The following is an 8,771-nucleotide window of genomic DNA, read 5'->3' on the forward strand; positions in this document are numbered from 1 at the left end:
CCTTCTTCCTCACCCATCTCCATGCTCATCTCAGACACACAGCTCTATCAATTCTGCTTATAAAGGTTGTCACAAGTCCATCCTTCTCCCATCTGGACCAAGCTATTCCTCTGGGCCAAGCCATTGTCACTGGCAGCCTACCCTTTCCCGGGTCCCTGCTCCAGTCTTCCTCACACTTCCAATCTATTAGGCTAAAATTTTTTAAAAGTCTGGTTATGTCACCACCTCCACCACATCTAGAATCATATTTAGTCTTTGCAATCATCCACTGAGGTGGGTTCTGTTGCTACCTCCATTTTGTAAATAAGGGCACCAAGGCACAGAAAAATCAGGTACCTTCCTTAAAGGGACACAACGAGGAAATGGAGGGCCCTGGATTAGAAGTAGACTCCAGCCCCTCCCCATAACCATTCTGCTCCGCCGTGAGATCAAGGCTAGTTCAGCACCAGGGGTCTGATGCTCAGAAGTGTCTGCTGCACAGCATTCAACAAATGGTAGCCCAGGTTGCTTCTTCATTATTCCGACTACAACTATTCCTTTAAGTCATGTTTCCTGAGCCATAACCACTCATTCCTGGGAATGTTAGCAAGGGCTCCAAATGCAGAAAATTCTATAAATAAATATTCCTCAGTAACAGTGATAACAGTCAAAGAGTTTGCTTGTCGAGGAGCATTTACTTGTGAATGTCATTGAGAGTTCTTAAAAGAGAAAGGACAAGGTGCAGTTTCCCAAACTGTTTGATCATGGAACCCTGCTTTTTTCAGAACCTTCTGGGACAAGGACTCTGCAGAGCACAATTTTGAAAGTACTGCTGTAGCTACAAGACCAGGCACAAGCGTATGGATTCCTTGCCTGAGGCCTCTCCTCCAAGCCTGCCTCCAGATGCAGCCCAGCATCCCTTTCCATGATGTTCTTCAATATCTTGACCCTGCACAGTCCGGAGAGCAAGATTCCATGCTTTTATCTTTACATAAGGCCTTTGAAGTTGCAAATTTGGGTGTCTGAGGTGCATTTCTGCTTGAGGGGACCAACCTAGACCGTCTCCAGGTGTTCTTCAAGTGTGGTCACCACATTATGCGCCCGTCAGCAAAACCATAGCTTAATTCATCAAACCGCTCCCTCCTCACCATCTTATTCATAGAATTTTCTTGCTCCGCTAGTCTTCTTTCAGAGTCCTATGCTTAGTCACTCCGTTGTGTCCAACTCTTTGTGGCACCATGGACTGTATGCTGCCAGCCTCCTCTGAACATGGAATTTTCCAGGCAAGATTACTGGAGTGAGTTGCCATTCCCTACTCCAGGGGATCTTCCCAATCCAGGGATCAACTCTCATCTCACTGGTGGGTAGATTCTTTACCACTAGCACCATCTAGGAAGCCTAAAGGCCAGTTATCCAAATTTATGCAGACAGATAATTTTCCCCACTTTTAAAAGGAGATTAACAAGACTGTTTCTAATCATAAATGAAAATAATATTCTCATTATGTTACAGACTTTGATCACAACCTTCATAATGCTTTTGACTACTCATTACAGTGCTTATGAGAACAGGGGGCAGAACAGAGAATACAATTTCATGGCCTACTACCTGCTACAGTTCAATCTTATTTATCAGTATAGATGGAAAACTGTAAGTAAAATTTTAAAGTCAGATTCTGCAACATAGTAAAAGACTATTCAACAAACAGAGTTTGTAGATGGCTTAATATTAGAAAAGCTAATACTTTTCTAGCATTACACAGATTTCCCTGGTGACTCAGTTGGTAAAGAATCTGCCTGAAATGTGGGCAACCTGGGTTCGATCCCTGAGTTAGGAAGATTCCTTGGAGAAGGGAACGGCTACCCACTCCAGTATTCTGGCCTGGAGAATCCCGTGGACTGTATAGTCGATGGGGTCGTAAAGAGTTGGACATGATTGAGTGACTTTCACTTTCACTTTAATATTAGAAAAGCTAATAAATACTAGATCAGTTATGAAAAAACATTTGATCTCTCATTAGATCCTTTGAAGATTTCCAATGACAAAATTCTTAGACTGAGGAATAGGATAATTCCTCAGCATCATTAAAAATACTATTTCAAACAGTTAACATCACATTCTATAGTAAAACCACAATTAGAAGCATTTTCCTTTAACAGAAGAAAACAAAGATGCTTAGTCAGCAATGTTTAGGCAATACAGTAAAACATGATGCACTAATAATTATATATATTGGAAAAGAGGTAAAATATTATTTGTCCTCAGTTGCAAAACTATAGAATTTAATGGGTAGTTGTTGTTCAATCGCCCAGTCATGTCCAACTCTTTGGGACCCCATGGACTGCAGCACGCCAGGCTTCCCTGTCCTTCACCATCTCCTGGAGTTTGCTCAAATTCATGTCCATTGAGTCAGTGATGCCATCCAACCATCTCATCTCATCTTCTGTCATCCCCTTCTCCTCCTGCCTTCAATTTTTCCCAGCATCAGGATCTTTTCAAATGAGTCAGTTCTTCGAATCAGGTGGCCAAAGTATTGGAACTTCAGCTTCAGCATCAGTCCTTCCAATGAATATTCAGGACTGATTTCCTTTAGGATAGACTGGTTGGATCTCCTTGCAGTCCAAGGGACTCTCAAGAGTCTTCTGCAACACCACAGTTCAAAAGCATCAATTCTTTGGTGCTCAGCCTTCTTTATGGTCCAACTCTCACATCCACACGTGACTACTGAAAAAACCATAGCTTTGACTAGGCAGACCTTTGTCACCAAAGTAATGTCTCTGCTTTTTAATATGCTGTCTACATTTGTCAGTTTTTTGTTCAAAGAGCAAGCATCTTTTAATTTCATGGCTGCAGTCACCATTTGCAGTTATTTTGGAGCCCAAGAAAATTAAGTTCTTTAAAATATTAAGATATGTCATGCATGCACAGAAATCAATAACTTTCCTATATATCAACACTGACGAGTTAGATTTAGATAATTTCATTGGGGATCTCATTCATAATGGTGAAAAGTAACACTCCCCACAACAAAACAGTAATAGCCTTAAAAATATAAGGACCTATATTAAGGAAATCTGTGTGTGTGTGTGTGTGTGTTCAGTCGTGTCCAGCTCTTCAACCCCATAGGCTGTAGCTCGCCAGGCTCCTCTGTCCATGGAATTCTCCAGGCAGGAATACTGGAGCGGGTTGCCATTCCCTCCCCCAAGGGGTCTTCCAGCCCAGAGAATGAATTCATGTCTCCTGCATCTCGTGCTTTGGCAGGAGGAGTCTTTGCCACGGCACCACCTGGGAAGCCCAAGGAAATCTATACATTCTGCTCAGAAATGTAAGACATGAAAAACCACAAAGATGTACAGTAAGAATAAATATCATAAAGACGTAACTTTCTCCTAAATTTATAGATTTAACATGTTTCTTGGAGAATCCCATGGACGGAGGAGCCTGGTAGGTTACAGTCCACGGGGTTGCAAAGAGTCGGACACGACTGAGCGACTTCACTTTCACTTGCACTTTATGAAAATCACTTTGAGTTTTTAGGAGGTAGTCTCACAAAATATGGCAACCCACTCCAGTGTTCTTGCCTAGAGAATCCCAGGGACGGGGAGCCTGGTGGGCTGCCGTCGATGGGGTCGCACAGAGTCAGACACGACTGAAGCGACTTAGCAGCAGCAGCAGCTCACAAAATTATTCTAATTGTCATCTGTCATACTGCAAACCTAGATCATTTTGATAAAAGACAGTTTGGGGCAGTGAGTAGCCTATGCCAGGTGTTATGGATACAAAAGTGAAATGACAGACAGGTCCCTGGACAGCCAGTCTAACTCACAAGGGCACACACTGGTTTACTCTGCCATATTTTCCCACTGTGTTTCCTGAGAATTCCGAGTGTGGCTTCCACGCCATTGAAGGAGCTCTACAAATGAGCCCCACTCTTGTGCGTCTCCGTCTATTCCACACATCTCAGCTCCCAGTGATTTCTCTCTGGTATCAGCTAGACTGAGGGTCCTTCAGAGAAACTGCCTTAAGTTTTGTACTCCTTGGCCTGCCAGATACACAGTGAGACCTCAGCAGGTGTTTGTGGAATAAGAAAAAAAAAATGTTAGCAGCTCCTGAATAGAGAGATAAATATGCATAAGGACAGGAAAGTCCACATGGGAAAAGATTCCAATTATAGCTTTCTATGTAGCACTCTGGAAAAACAATCAAAGGGAGGCTCTGTGAGAAGCAGGATTACAAGGAATTTCTATTCTCTTCTTTACATTTTTCTGCATTAAATTCATGCAACTCCAATAAGTTTAAGTGTTTCAGTTATAAGAAATAAAGGAAATGTTAAAGTAATCAAATCATAAAAGGCAAGTAAAAACTATTGTGCAAATACCATTATTCTGTACCTGGAATGGGGTAAAATCACTACATTAAATCACAAACGGATTGACAAATTTCATTAAAATGTAACACTTCACGTTGACAAATTTCATTAAAATGTAACACATCAAAATTAGGGAAGCCCCAAATTGATTATACAAGGAAAGGCACTGCTGCAGGCTACACACACAGACACCAGAAACTACTAGGAGCAAGAATCCCGCTGCCCCAAGGCTAGGGGGAATATCGAGATAGCATCAAAAAACTGATTTTAATGAAATCTATGTGGGGATGGGGGGCGGTGCGTACAGTCCTGTCTGACTCTTTGCGACCCCACGGACTGTAGCCCGCCAGGCTCCTCTGTCCATGTAATTTTCCAGGCAAGAATACTGGAGTGGGTTGCCATTTCCTCCTCCAGGGGATCCTCCTGACCCAGGGACCCAACCCACCTCTTTGGCGTCTCCTGCATAAGCGGGCAGATTCTTTACCACTAGCGCCACCCGGGAAGCCATTGCAACATCGAACGATTTTAAATGAAATGATTTAACCAAAAGTCAAAATCAACACAAAATGATGGGAAAACGCTCATTTTAAAGACAGGAGAACGATCCCTTGAGGAGCCATATTAGAGCTGGAAGCAAAAGGAAAAATTAGGAGTACTGATGTGGCTATTTAGTCCAATTGGATTTTTCATTACGTTTGATTTCCTTAAACGACGCGTTAAAATATCATTTATCTCGATTATTGAGGGTTTTGATGCCCCCCCTAAATTTTGAGCCCGAGGCCAAGGAAATGCCTCATTCTCTCACCCCAACCCTGTTCCTGCTAATAAAGACTGCCCGTGGGAGAACAGGTTGAGTTAGACACGAAAGGACACGGGTCGGTGGGGACAGCTGCCCGAGGAGGGCGGTCAGGCGTGACTGTCCCGATTCTGTGGGCGCGCGACTCGGACAGTACCGAGCCCAAACCAGAGACGGCCGAGGGACCTATGCGCGAGGGTGTGGCTCCGCCCAGCTCTTTCCCCTGGTGGCTTTGCACAGCCGCGCTGTGCACACTAGAGTCAAGGGTCGCGGGCTACAGAGCAGTTAAGGTTCCGCTGGGCGTCGCTGCGAGCTGAGTCCGCGGGCCGCACTTCTCCCGCCGCCAACTATCACAGCGGGCGACCCCGTTCCCGCCTTCCTGCCCGCGCGCCCGGCCAATCACGGCGCCGCCCCTGTGCACGCTGACCAATGGGAGCGCCCCACCAGGGGGCGGGCTGGAGCCGCCGGCCGTTACCCGACCGGCCCCGCGGCTGCACGCGGAGCGCCACTTGCACTGAAGCGGCGCTCGCGACTGGAGGCTTTACGCGTGGCGGCGACGACAGCGCGGTTCTGAGGTGCGACGGGCGTGGACGCAGCGGGCTGCTGCGGCTGGCCAGAGCGGAGGCCGGGGCTTGAACAGACGGGGAGGCGAAGCCTAGTTGAGGCGGGTCCCCGCCAAGGGTGCGTCCCCGCCCAGGGTTGCGCGGTGTGAGGAGGCCGTCGAGGGCTCCTCCGGCGGGCCCCGAGGGGAAGCGGCTGGGGTCCGGGGGTGCCGCCGTGGTCCGCGGGGTTTGCGAGTCCGTCGGATGGCCTTGGAGTTCTAGAATCACCCAATTTTGTACCTTTGCATTCGGTTCCAAGTGAGTCCCCCAACCTCACTTCGCAGGCCCCGAGACGGGGTCTTGCGCTCCCAAAGCTCTTTTAGAGCCGAGTGGCGGGGCTGGACGCTGATTTCTCCGGAAAAAGGTGAAAATTCACTCGTGTGTTAATCGTTGTGACAAACACGAGCGGAGTCTCTAGAGCGGGCGGGCAGGGTACGGCGGCAGGCGAGACACTGTCCAGAGCGAGAGGTGGACGCTGGACGTTAACTAGTGTCCGAAATACGGGGGTTGGACGGCAAAAGCACGGGGGTGTTGTCCAGACTGACGAAAGTTCCTGATGCTGTGTGAAGGGCCAGGAAAATTTCCCTAAGAAACGGTTACTGGGAGTGAGATCGGAAGGTTGAGCAAGAATTGTAGGTGGTTGGGGCCGGGGCACGGCCGGAGAAGAATGCGCTTGGCGCAGCCTGTGTGAGGAAGTGTGTGTGTTTGTGTGAAACCCACAAGTGCCAAGGTGAAAGCGCTTGGCGCAGCCTGTGTGAGGAAGTGTGTGTGTAACCCACAAGTGCGCAGGTGAATGAGGGGCGTAGACGGTACTGAGATTTCAGTCACTCTGCGAGGAATGATGCCAGTCTGTTGCTTGGCTTTAAGTAGGAGGGTGAACTGATCAGATCTGCATTTAGGAAAGATTATTCTGGCCGGGTAGAGGTTGTTGCCCAGATCCACGTTAAGAGTCAGCTGTCCCTGGACTAAAAGGTGTCAGGCTCTGGTAGGTCACTGATAGGACCTGGTATGGATGAGGGAAGTATCAAAGGAGAGCAATTTCTGGTTTGGTTCTGGGATTGAAAACACAGGAAGGAGGGAATAGTTGGGTAAATGAGAGCTGGGAGAGCAGAATAAAAAGGAGTGTATGCCTAGGACTGGAATTGCTGGATCATGTAGTTACTCTTTTTTTTTTTTAAAGAACTGCCAGATTGTTTTCCAAAATGGCTGTACCATTTTACATTCTCACCAGCAATGTAAGAGGGTTCTGTTTCTCCATTTCCTTGCCTGTGTGTGTGCGCACACAGGTTCAGTTACTCAGTTCCATCCACTCTTGTATCCCATGGACTGTAGCCTGCCAGGCTCCTCTGTCCATGGGATTCTCCAGGCAAGAATACTGGAGTGGGTTGCCATTTCCTTCTCCAGGGGATCTTCCTCACCCAGGGATCAAACCTGCCTTGGATTGGCAGGTGGATTCTTTACCACTGAGCCATCTGAGAAGCCCCATTCCTTGCCAATACTTAACTCTCTCTCTCTTTTTTTTAATAGCCATCCTAGTAGGTCTAAAGTATTATCTCATTGTGGTTTTGATTTGCCTTTCCCTAATGCATGGTGGTGGCTCAGCCTATAAAGAATCTGCCTGCAATGCAGGAAACACAGGTTTGATCCCTGGGTTAGGAAGATCCCCTGGAGAAGGAAATGGCAACCCACTCCAGTATTCTTGCCTGAAGAATCCCATGAAGAGAGGAGCCTGGTGGGCTACAGTCCAGGGGGTTGCAAAGAGTCAGACACGACTGAGTTACTAACACTTTTTCTTCAATGCATGGTGATAGATTGAGCATGCTTTCATAAATTTATTAACGACTTGTAAATCTTTGGAGAAATGTTTATTCACATCCTCTAATCATTCTAAAAATTGGGTCATGTGTCTTTTAGTTAGACCTGTAAGAGTTGTTTATACTGGATGATAGACCTATATCAGATGTATGATTTACAAGTGTTTTTGTTATACTAGAATTTTTCCTTTTTTCAAAGTTCTTGAACTTGGATGTTTGTTAACATTTAAGAATGAAACAAAACATTGAACGTAGAGCTGAGTGCAGAATCAGATGTGAATGAGAATCCAGCTTGTAAAGACAGTAAAGAGATTTGCAAAATAAGTATGTTCTTCTTGATAATTTTTTAACATATACTTTTTTTTTTAATTTAAAATGTTACTTATATTAAGTAGAGGGCTTCCCAGGTGGTGCTAGTGGTAAAGACTCTGCCTGCCAATGCAGGAGACATAGCAGACGTAAGAGTCGTGGGATCGATTCCTGGGTGGGGAAGATCCCCTGGAGGAGGAAACGGCAACCCACCCCAGTATTCTTGCCTGGAGAATCCCAGGGACAGAGAAGCCAGGTTGGCCACAGTCCATAGGGTCTCACAGAGTCAGATACCACTGAAGCAACTGAGCACACACTATATTAAGTAGTGGGTTGTTTATGAATAAATTTTAAGTATTTGAAATTTTGAAAGTTTTTGTTTTACTCTATAATATGATAAGTGTTAATAAATATTACCCACATAAACAAATACTCCTTGGGATTCTCAATACTTTTTAATAATGTGAACAATTCCTGAGAATGCAAAGTAGGAAAAGAAATCACTTTTCTTATTTAATGTTAATTATTTTGATAAACTGTCTTTCTTTACATCTACTCTTTATTTTAAATATTTACCTGGCATTCTTAGAGTCTTTACTGACTTATTAAAATCCCTAAGCCAGGAATTATAAACTTTCTGCTTTTAAATGTAATATAGACGTCCATAAATCCTTTAATTATATGTGTATGTATGTGCATTTTCTCAAAATTTATCAAATCTGCAAAAAGTCTATAACCCAAAAGTTTAACAACCGTTTCCTCAGTGTACTGTTCCCCAGAAGAAGCTATAGAGACCATTTAGGGAAGAGTATTTTTAGTAGCATATTTGGGGTTCTTCCTCAAGAAGACCCAGCCTCCCCTTCATTTAAGGAGTTCTAGGTCTCTACTCTGACACAAGTCTG

The sequence above is a fragment of the Oryx dammah genome, unplaced genomic scaffold, assembly GCF_014754425.2.
Source record: "Oryx dammah isolate SB20612 unplaced genomic scaffold, SCBI_Odam_1.1 HiC_scaffold_28, whole genome shotgun sequence".
NCBI lineage: Eukaryota > Metazoa > Chordata > Mammalia > Artiodactyla > Bovidae > Oryx > Oryx dammah.